Below are 9,055 nucleotides of genomic sequence, written 5' to 3'. Positions count from 1 at the left end.
ATGAAAGAGTAGAGGGCCTAGAGTGCTTTGGCTTCCCTTCCAGCCTCAGGACTCAGATTAAAGATATAACAGATAGGAGTGGCTATAGAGTCATATCAAATAAAATCAAATATATTTATAAAGCCCTTCTTACATCAGCTGAAATCTCTAAGTGCTGTACAGAAACCCAGCCTAAAACCCCAAACAGCAAGCAATGCAGGTGTAGAAGCACAGTGGCTGGGAAAACTCCCTAGAAAGGCCAGAACCTAGGAAGAAACCTAGAAAGGAACCAGGCTATGAGGGGTGGCCAGTCCTCTTCTGGCTATGCCGGGTGGAGATTAGAACATGGCCAAGATGTTCAAATGTTCACAGATGACCAGCAGGGTCAAATAATATTTATCACAGTGGTTGTCGAGGGTGCAACAGGTCAGCACCTCAGGAGAAATAACAGTGTGCATTTTTCATAGCTTATCATTCAGATTATCTCTACCGATCCTGCTGTCTCTAGAGAGTTGAAAACAGCAGGTCTGGGACAGGTAGCACATCCGGTGAACAGGTCAGGCAAAACAGGCAAAACATAGCCACAGGCAAAACAGTTGAAACTGGAGCAGCAGCACGGCCAGGTGGACTGGGGACAGCAAGGAGTCATCAGGCCAGGTAGTCCTGAGGCATGGTCCTAGAGCTCAGGTCCTCCTAGAGAGAGAAAGAAAGAGAGAAAGAAAAAGAGAGAGAGAATTAGAGAGAGCATACTTAAATTTACACAGGACACCGGATAAGACAGGAGAAATACTCCAGATATAACAGACTGACCCTAGCCCCCCGACACACAAACTACTAAACTCATAAACCCATCTACCATCCTCAGTAGCTTTCCATCTAAGTTGTAAATGCCAGGAGGTTTGTCATTATTGATCGATAACAATACATTGTACACCTCTCCCATACTAACTTTACAAAATTCAAATTTGCAATGCTTGTCTTTCATTATTCATTTTTATACATTAATATGATGGCTCACTGTTCATTGATGGCATTTGTTGCCTAAGTTTGCCCACTTTGCCAACGAAGTAATTATTAAAATAATTGGCAACATCAAATGGTTTTGTGATGAAAAAGCCATCTGATTTGATGAAAGATGAGGTTGAATTTGTCTTTCTGCCCATTATTTCAAGTACTCCAGAGTATTTTTTCCATCAATATTTATATGATTATATAAATCATAATAGTTTCTTCTTCTTTTTGTTGAGTTTAGTCACTTAATTTCTCAATTTGCAGTAAGTCAGCCAGTCAGATGTACAGCCAGACTTATTAGCCACTCCTTTTGCCCCATCTCTTTCAACCATACAGTTTTGAAAATTCTCATCAATCCATGGAGCCTTAACAGTTATAACAGTCAGTTTCTTAACAGGTGAATGTTTATCAAAAATTCAAAGAAGCAATTTCATTCAGTGCAGCATCTGGATGCTCCTTATTAATCACATCAGACTAACAAATATTTATAACATCATCTACATAAGAGTTGCATGACTGTATGATCTCTTGTACACTATTTTAGGCCCAGTTTTTGGAACTTTGTCTTTCCTGTATATAGCCACTGTATTGTGATCACTGCATCCAATGGGTACAGATACAGCTTTTGCACAACGTTCGTATTGATGAAGATTTGATCGATACATGCGGATGATCTTGCTCCTGTATTGTTTGTAAACACCCTGGTAGGTTGATAAATAACCTGAACCAGATTACAGGCACTGGTTACAGTGAGAAGCTTCCTCTTGAGCGGAATGCTTGTCACGTCCACTCCCGCTCCTCCTCTCCGGTACGACAAAACTAGAGCCTGTAGGACATGCCTTGTTCATAGTGCAGCACTTTATTATGGACAGACTTCTCCCCATCTTAGCAACTGTTGTATCAATATGTTTCGACCATGACAGTTTACAATCCAGGATTACTGCAAGCAGTTTAGTCACCTCAAATTTACACATTATTTATTAAAATATTTATTTGAGTTTTAGGATTTAGTGAATGATTTGTCCCAAAATGAAATACTTTTAGTTTTAGAAATATTTACAACTAATTGATTCTTTGCCATCCACTCTGAAACTAACTGCAACTCTTTGTTAATATTGTTCCACAGTTATTTTCTAGTCTCTGCTTCTTATAAAGAAACGGTCTGAGAGATGTGTGAGTTATTGCAGTCAAAACAGGGTGTCTGTGAGAAAGCGCCTCAAAGATAAAAGAGATTCATAAGACACAGAACCCTGCAGGGGAGTGAAAGAAATAAGAGTCTAGTCAGACATACCACTATAAATCAACATGGGGAGTGGACATTTACTGTTGAGCCTTTAGATAACACTGGAACTAGTGTTTGTATAGCTGTGTATGCATGGGCTTGGTCTCATGAGTAGAAGGTAATGACATAGGCAGTGACATCACTAGGGGTTGACTGCAAGCCTAATAAAACAACCTTGACCATTTGCTATTTTGCAGAACTTACTCGGAAACATGCGTGCTATGTTCCCGTTGTCAACTTCTGTCTGCAATTGCATGAATAAAGGTTTGATTGATTTACATAAAGATATTGTCTAATTGCTGATTTCCCCAATGAGCCTATGATTGACAAGGAACAAGGAACGAACCCCAACACTTCCCTTAAACCTTATAATGATTATAAATTGTTAATCTGTAGTCTAGGACCCTATAAATGTAAGGGGGAGGGGTCTTATAACCTTTCCCTTTCTAATAATACAACATAAGCATAATCAGTTATTATAATACATCAAACATTTTGTACAGCCCCTATCATGACCCCAAGGTGAACTCCATCAGAAGCCTCTCCAACATTATTCCTCAGGGCAGCTGTCTAGGCCCGTTACTTTTTTCAATCTTTACTAATGACATGGCTTTGAGTAAAGCCAGTGTCTATGTATGCGGATGACTCAACACTATACATGTCAGCTACTACAGCGACTGAAATTACTGCAACACTTAACTCCTTGACGCACGGATCCCTTTAGCGGAATCATTTTCGTAAACAACCGCTGAATTGCAGAGCGCCAAATTCAAAAAAATACAAAAAATATTTATAATCATGAAATCACAAGTGAAATATACCAAAACATAGCTTAGCTTGTTGTTAATCCACCTATCGTGTCAGATTTTGAACATAAGCTTTACAGCGAAAGCAATCCAAGCGTTTGTGAGTTTATCAATCACTAGACAAAACAGTAAGAATAGCTAGCCGTAAATTAGCTTGGTCACGAAAGTCAGAAAAGCAATAAAACTAATCTCTTACCTTTGATGATCTTCGGATGTTTGCACTCACGAGACTCCCAGTTACACAATAAATGTTATTTTTGTTCGATAAAGATTATTTTTATAACCAAAAACCTCCATTTGGTTTGCGCGTTATGTTCAGAAAACCACAGGCTCGTGACGGTTCTGAAGGGCAGACGAAAATTCCAAAAAGTATCCGTATTGTTCGTAAAAACATGTCAAACGTTTTTATAATCAATCCTCAGGTTGTTTTTAACATACATAATCGATAATATTTTAACCGGACAGTAAACTATTCAATACTACAGAGAAAGAAAATGTTGAGCTACAACTCTCCAGCGCATGAACTAATCAAAGGACACCTGACGCGTTTTGAAAAATCGCGCTAATTTTTCCAAAATAAAAGCTTGAAACTATGTCTAAAGCCTGGTCCCAGCCTGAGGAAGCCATTGGAAAAGGAATCTGGTTGATACCCCTTTAAATGGAGGATGGGCAAGCAATGAAACAGGGATTTTTCCAAATAAAAGACACGTCCGGGTTGGATTTCCTCAGGTTTTTGCCTGCAAAATCAGTTCTGTTATACTCACAGACAATATTTTGACCGTTTTGGAAATTTTAGAGTGTTTTCTATCCTAATCTGTCAATTATATGCATATTCTAGCATCTGGGCCTGAGAAATAGTCCGTTTACCTTGGGAACGTTATTTTTCCAGACATAAAAATAGTGCCCCCTAGCTGAAAGAGGTTAAACAATTATTGTTGTCTATCAACAATGACAAGCCACCGGGGTCTGACAACTTGGATGGAAAATTACTGAGGGTAATAGCAGACAATATTGCTACTCCTACTTGCCATATTTTCAATTTAAGCCGACTAGAAAGTGTGCCCTCAGGCTTGGAGGAAAACAAAAGTAATTCCGCTACCTAAGAATAGTAAAGCCCCCTTTACTGTCTCAAATAGCCGACCGATCAGCCTGTTACCAACACTTAGTAAACTTTTGGAAAAAAATTTGTTTGACCAGATGCAATGCTATTTTATAGTAAACAAATGGTCAACAAACTTTCATCATGCTTATAGGGAAGGACAATCAACAATTTATAATACAAAGATTGTGGGGGCTGTTTTGTTAGACTTCAGTGCGGCTTTTGACATTATTGATCATAGTCTGCTGCTGTAAAAACGTACATGTTATGGCTTTACACGCCCTGCTATATTGTGGATAAAGTGTTACCTGTCTAACAGAACACAGAGGATGTTCTTAATAATCTATAAAATTGAAGACGGGATGATCTGTGTTCAATACAGGATTAAAACCAACTAAAGCCAGCTTTCTGCTCACGCGCTTCGATCAAACAGGACACCTAGACTGACTCAACTTCAAGATGGCTGAAATTCTTCATTACACAAAGGAATAACCTGAACCAATTTCTCTAGACTGTTGACATCCAGTGGAAGCCGTAGGAACTGCAAGCAGGTCGCTTAGAAATCTGGTTTCCCAATGAAATCTCATTGAAAAGAGAGTGACCTCAAAAAAAAGAAATCGGAATGGTTTGTCCTCAGGGTTTCGCCTGCTAAATAAGTTCAGTTATACTCACAGACATGATTCAAACAGTTTTAGAAACGTCAGAGTGTCTTCTATCCAAATCTACTAACAATATGCATATCTGATTTTCTGGGGATGAGTAGCTGGCAGTTGAACTTGGGTATGCTTTTCATCCAAACGTGAAAATGCTGCCCCCTACCCTAGAGAAGTTAAGAACAAATTCATATTTACAATGACGGCCTACCAGGAAACAGTGGGTTAACTGCCTTGTTCAGGGGCAGAATGACAGATTAACTTGTCAGCTTGGGGATTCAATCCAGCAGCCTTTCAGTTACTGGCCCAACGCTCTAACCACTAGACTACCTGCCACCCCAAATGAAAAAAATCATTAAAGTAGTTGGCAATATTAGTTAGTTTTGTGATGAATGAGCCATCTGATTCAATGAATGATGGAGCTGAGTAATTTTTTCCCCCCAACATTTCATTTAAGCTGCTCCAAAGATTTTTACTATCATTATTTTTGTAATTTATCTTTGTTTCATAGTTTCTTCTTCTTTTTATTCAGTTTAGTCACATGACTTCTCAATTTGTAATACATTTGCCAATCGGTTGTGCAGCCAGACTTATTTGACTTACCTTTTGCCTCATCCCTCTCAACCATACAATTTTTCAATTCCTCATCAATCCACGAGGATTTAGTAGTTTTGAAAGTGATTTTCTTTATAGGTGCATGCAGAATGCTATGGTAGCCATGCTGGTTCAGTGTGCCTTGAATTCTAAATAAATCACTGAGAGTGTCACCAGCAATGCACCCCCAAACCATCACACCCCCTCCTCCATGCTTTACGGTGGGAACCACACATGCGGAGATCATCCGTTCACCTACTCTGCGTCTCACAAAGACACGGTGGTTGGAACCAAAAATCTCAAATTTGGACTCATCAGATTTCCACCAGTCTAATATCCATTGCTCGTGTTTCTCGGCCCAATCAAGTCTGTCCTATTGGTGTCCTTTAGTAATGGATTCTCTGCAGTAATTTGACCACGAAGAGCTGATTCACACAGTCTCCTCTGAACAGTTGATGATGAGATGTGTCTGTTACTTGAACTCTGTGAAGCATTTATTTGGGCTGCAATCTGAGATGCAGTTAACTCTAATGAATTTATCCTCTGCAGCAGAGGTAACTCTGGGTCTTCCTTTCCTTTGGCGGTCCTCATGAGAGCCCATTTCATCATAGCGCTTGATGGTTTTTGGACTACACTTGAAGAAAGTTTTAAAGTTCTTGAAATTTTCCAGATTGACTGATTTAAAGTAATGATGGACTGTCGTTTCTCTTTGCTTATTTGAGCTGTTCTTGCCATAATATGGACTTGGTATTTTTCCAAATATGGCTATCTTCTGTAAACCACCCCTACCTTGTCACAACACAACTGATTGGCTCAAACGCATTAAGGAAAGACATTCCACAAATGAATGTTTAACAAGGCACACCAGGTAATTGCAATGCATTCCAGGTGACTACCTCATGAAGCTGGTTAAGCGAATGACAAGAGTGTGCAAAGCTGTCATCAAGGCAAGGGTGGCTACTTTGAAGAATCTAAAATCTAAAATATATTTGCTTATATTAGCTGCCATATTAGTTGATTTCGAAGGGCAAAACGTACCCAAATACATTTAAATAAAATACAGCATCTGGAAGTCATTTTTGTTGTTGTTGCCGTGCCCAAATGTCACAGCAATTCAAGCACGACCTGTAACCATACAGGCAACACTCAAGCCCAAATTTGACGTAAAGAATTAGCATCTAATTTTCCACACAGCCTCTTTAATTATTATGTCGTTTGTGTCAGGTCCACATTTCTGGAGGATTCAGAGGACAGGTAATCTTGTCTCCCTCAACCCAGCCCTGATTAGAAACTTCTGGATGGGGCTCCCCCCTGAAACCAACAAGATCGATGCCGTTTACGAGAGGAAGAGCGACGGCGTCATCATCTTCTTCATCGGTGGGAAAGACAACAGCACTGTTGTAGCCTTATGTCATGTTCATTATGGGACGCAACGGAAACATTTTGCAAAGGAAAATGAAAATAAGCATTTCTTATTGGAGGTACTCCCTCCCTGTTTCAGTCTGTTTTCTTCTGTTTGGTGCCTAATGAACACGTCCCTAGTTAGAATTGAAAACATAAGAACTATGCTACAGTGGCTAATATCCTTATGAATGTCATTGTTGTTGTGATGTAAAACAAAGGTGATTTCCTCCTCCTATCTTTTCCTGTGCAGGGGCTCAGTACTGGGTGTTCAAAGACAATGTGGCCCGTCCCGGCTACCCCAGGCCTCTGGCAGAGTGGGGGATGAGGACCAAGGACGGCGGGAAAGTGGAAAGAGTGGAGGCTGCCTTCGTGTGGGCCTACAACGGGAAGACCTATCTATTCAGCATGGGTGAGTTCTGGAAGTTCGACGAGGGCCGCAAGGAGGAGGGGAGGAAGCCGGAGGGGGGCTACCCCAAAGACGCAGCCCTCTGGAGAGGGGTGCCAACGGACCCCGATGACATCATCAGCTGGGGAGAAGGTGAGGCCTTGAGAAAGACTTGAGCCTTGATGAGATGACGGTGGCTGCAGTGTTAATGTAGAGAAAGTGTAGTTCAGTGTTGTTCTACATTGTTAGGGCCAGTTGTTTTTCTGGGCCATGTGACATGTCAGGGAAAGTCTCTGCTTGGACACCTTGATCACATGTAACCACTGTTGAGCTTTAAAACTAGAGTTAGTTATTATTCAGTTGGTTGAAACTAGTGAGCAAAATACTTTCTAGACCTCAACTCTGCTTAAAGTCCAACCAAATATATTATCTAAGTCTGCATCTTAGCTTGCAATGTCATACGCAATCATTAAACAGCCCACCGGCATTTCAAAGCATTTTAAACCAATTGTTTGATTATGTTACCTTCTAGGAGATGCTTACTTCTTCAAGGACAACCTCTATTGGGTCATGCAGAGAGGAGGACTGGACCAAGATAATGTCACTCCAAAATCCATTGCGGTGGATTGGCTCAGGTGTCCACATGTACCCACACCTACACCCCACCTTCCAGCCAATCCTCATCCAAGGGGAAAAGACTGCAGCTGTGACTTGAGCAGAGCATCTGCAAGACCCATTTGCAGTTGGTTGATCCTGCTATCTGTCGTGGTAGTATTCACCTGATTAGTTTTAAATTAACGAGTTAATAAAATTTGTAAAACACAGTCATGTCTACTCCTGTCTGAAAGTTGAATGATTATTTGAAATGTATGTTTTGAGTAAGGGTGACTCTCTCTCTCTGCTATAGTCCTGCACGTATACCACTGGAGGGTAACATTGTCCTTCAAGGTAAAACATAGACAAGGTTGCAGATGTTGATGCAACTCAATATTAGGAAGGTATTCTTAATGTTTTGTAAACTGAGTGTACATACACTGCTCAAAAAAATAAAGGGAACACTTAAACAACACAATGTAACTCCAAGTCAATCACACTTCTGTGAAATCAAACAGTCCACTTAGGAACCAACACTGATTGACAATAAATTTCACATGCTGTTGTGCAAATGGAATACACAAAAGGTGGAAATTATAGGCAATTAGCAAGACACCCCCAATAAAGGAGTGGTTCTGCAGGTGGTGACCACAGACCACTTCTCAGTTCCTATGCTTCCTGGCTGATGTTTTGGTCACTTTTGAATGCTGGCAGTGCTTTCACTCTAGTGGTAGCATGAGACGGAGTCTACAACCCACACAAGTGGCTCAGGTAGTGCAGCTCATCCAGGATGGCACATCAATGCGAGCTGTGGCAAGAAGGTTTGCTGTGTCTGTCAGCGTAGTGTCCAGAGCATGGAGGCGCTACCAGGAGACAGGCCAGTACATCAGGAGACGTGGAGGAGGCCGTAGGAGGGCAACAATCCAGCAGCAGGACCGCTACCTCCGCCTTTGTGCAAGGAGGAGCACTGCCAGAGCCCTGCAAAATGACATCCAGCAGGCCACAATATATTACTGCATGGTCGGAACTAGAAGCACAAGCATTTCGCTACACTCTCATTAACATCTGCTAACCATGTGTATGTGACCAATAAAATGTGATTTAATTTGATTTGATAGAACCAAATATCTCCTCCTGTCTGTCTCTCTGAGTATCTGGATGTCCTGTCTCTCTCTCTGAGTCTCTAGATCTGCTGTCTGCCTCTCTGAGTATCTGGATGTTCTGTCTATCTCTCTCTCTCTCTGAGTC

The 9,055-nt window shown here is 40.9% G+C and overlaps 1 pseudogene; it reads left to right on the top strand.

Moving 5' to 3' along the window:
* Positions 1-8,037, top strand: part of LOC139569686 (matrix metalloproteinase-25-like) — a 26,695-nt pseudogene extending 18,658 nt beyond the window's left edge.
* The last annotated feature ends 1,018 nt before the right edge of the window (positions 8,038-9,055 follow it).

Source organism: Salvelinus alpinus, chromosome 3 (genome assembly GCF_045679555.1).
Source record: "Salvelinus alpinus chromosome 3, SLU_Salpinus.1, whole genome shotgun sequence".
Classification (NCBI taxonomy): Eukaryota; Metazoa; Chordata; class Actinopteri; order Salmoniformes; family Salmonidae; genus Salvelinus; species Salvelinus alpinus.
This window is presented reverse-complemented; position numbering and strand designations above follow the sequence as displayed.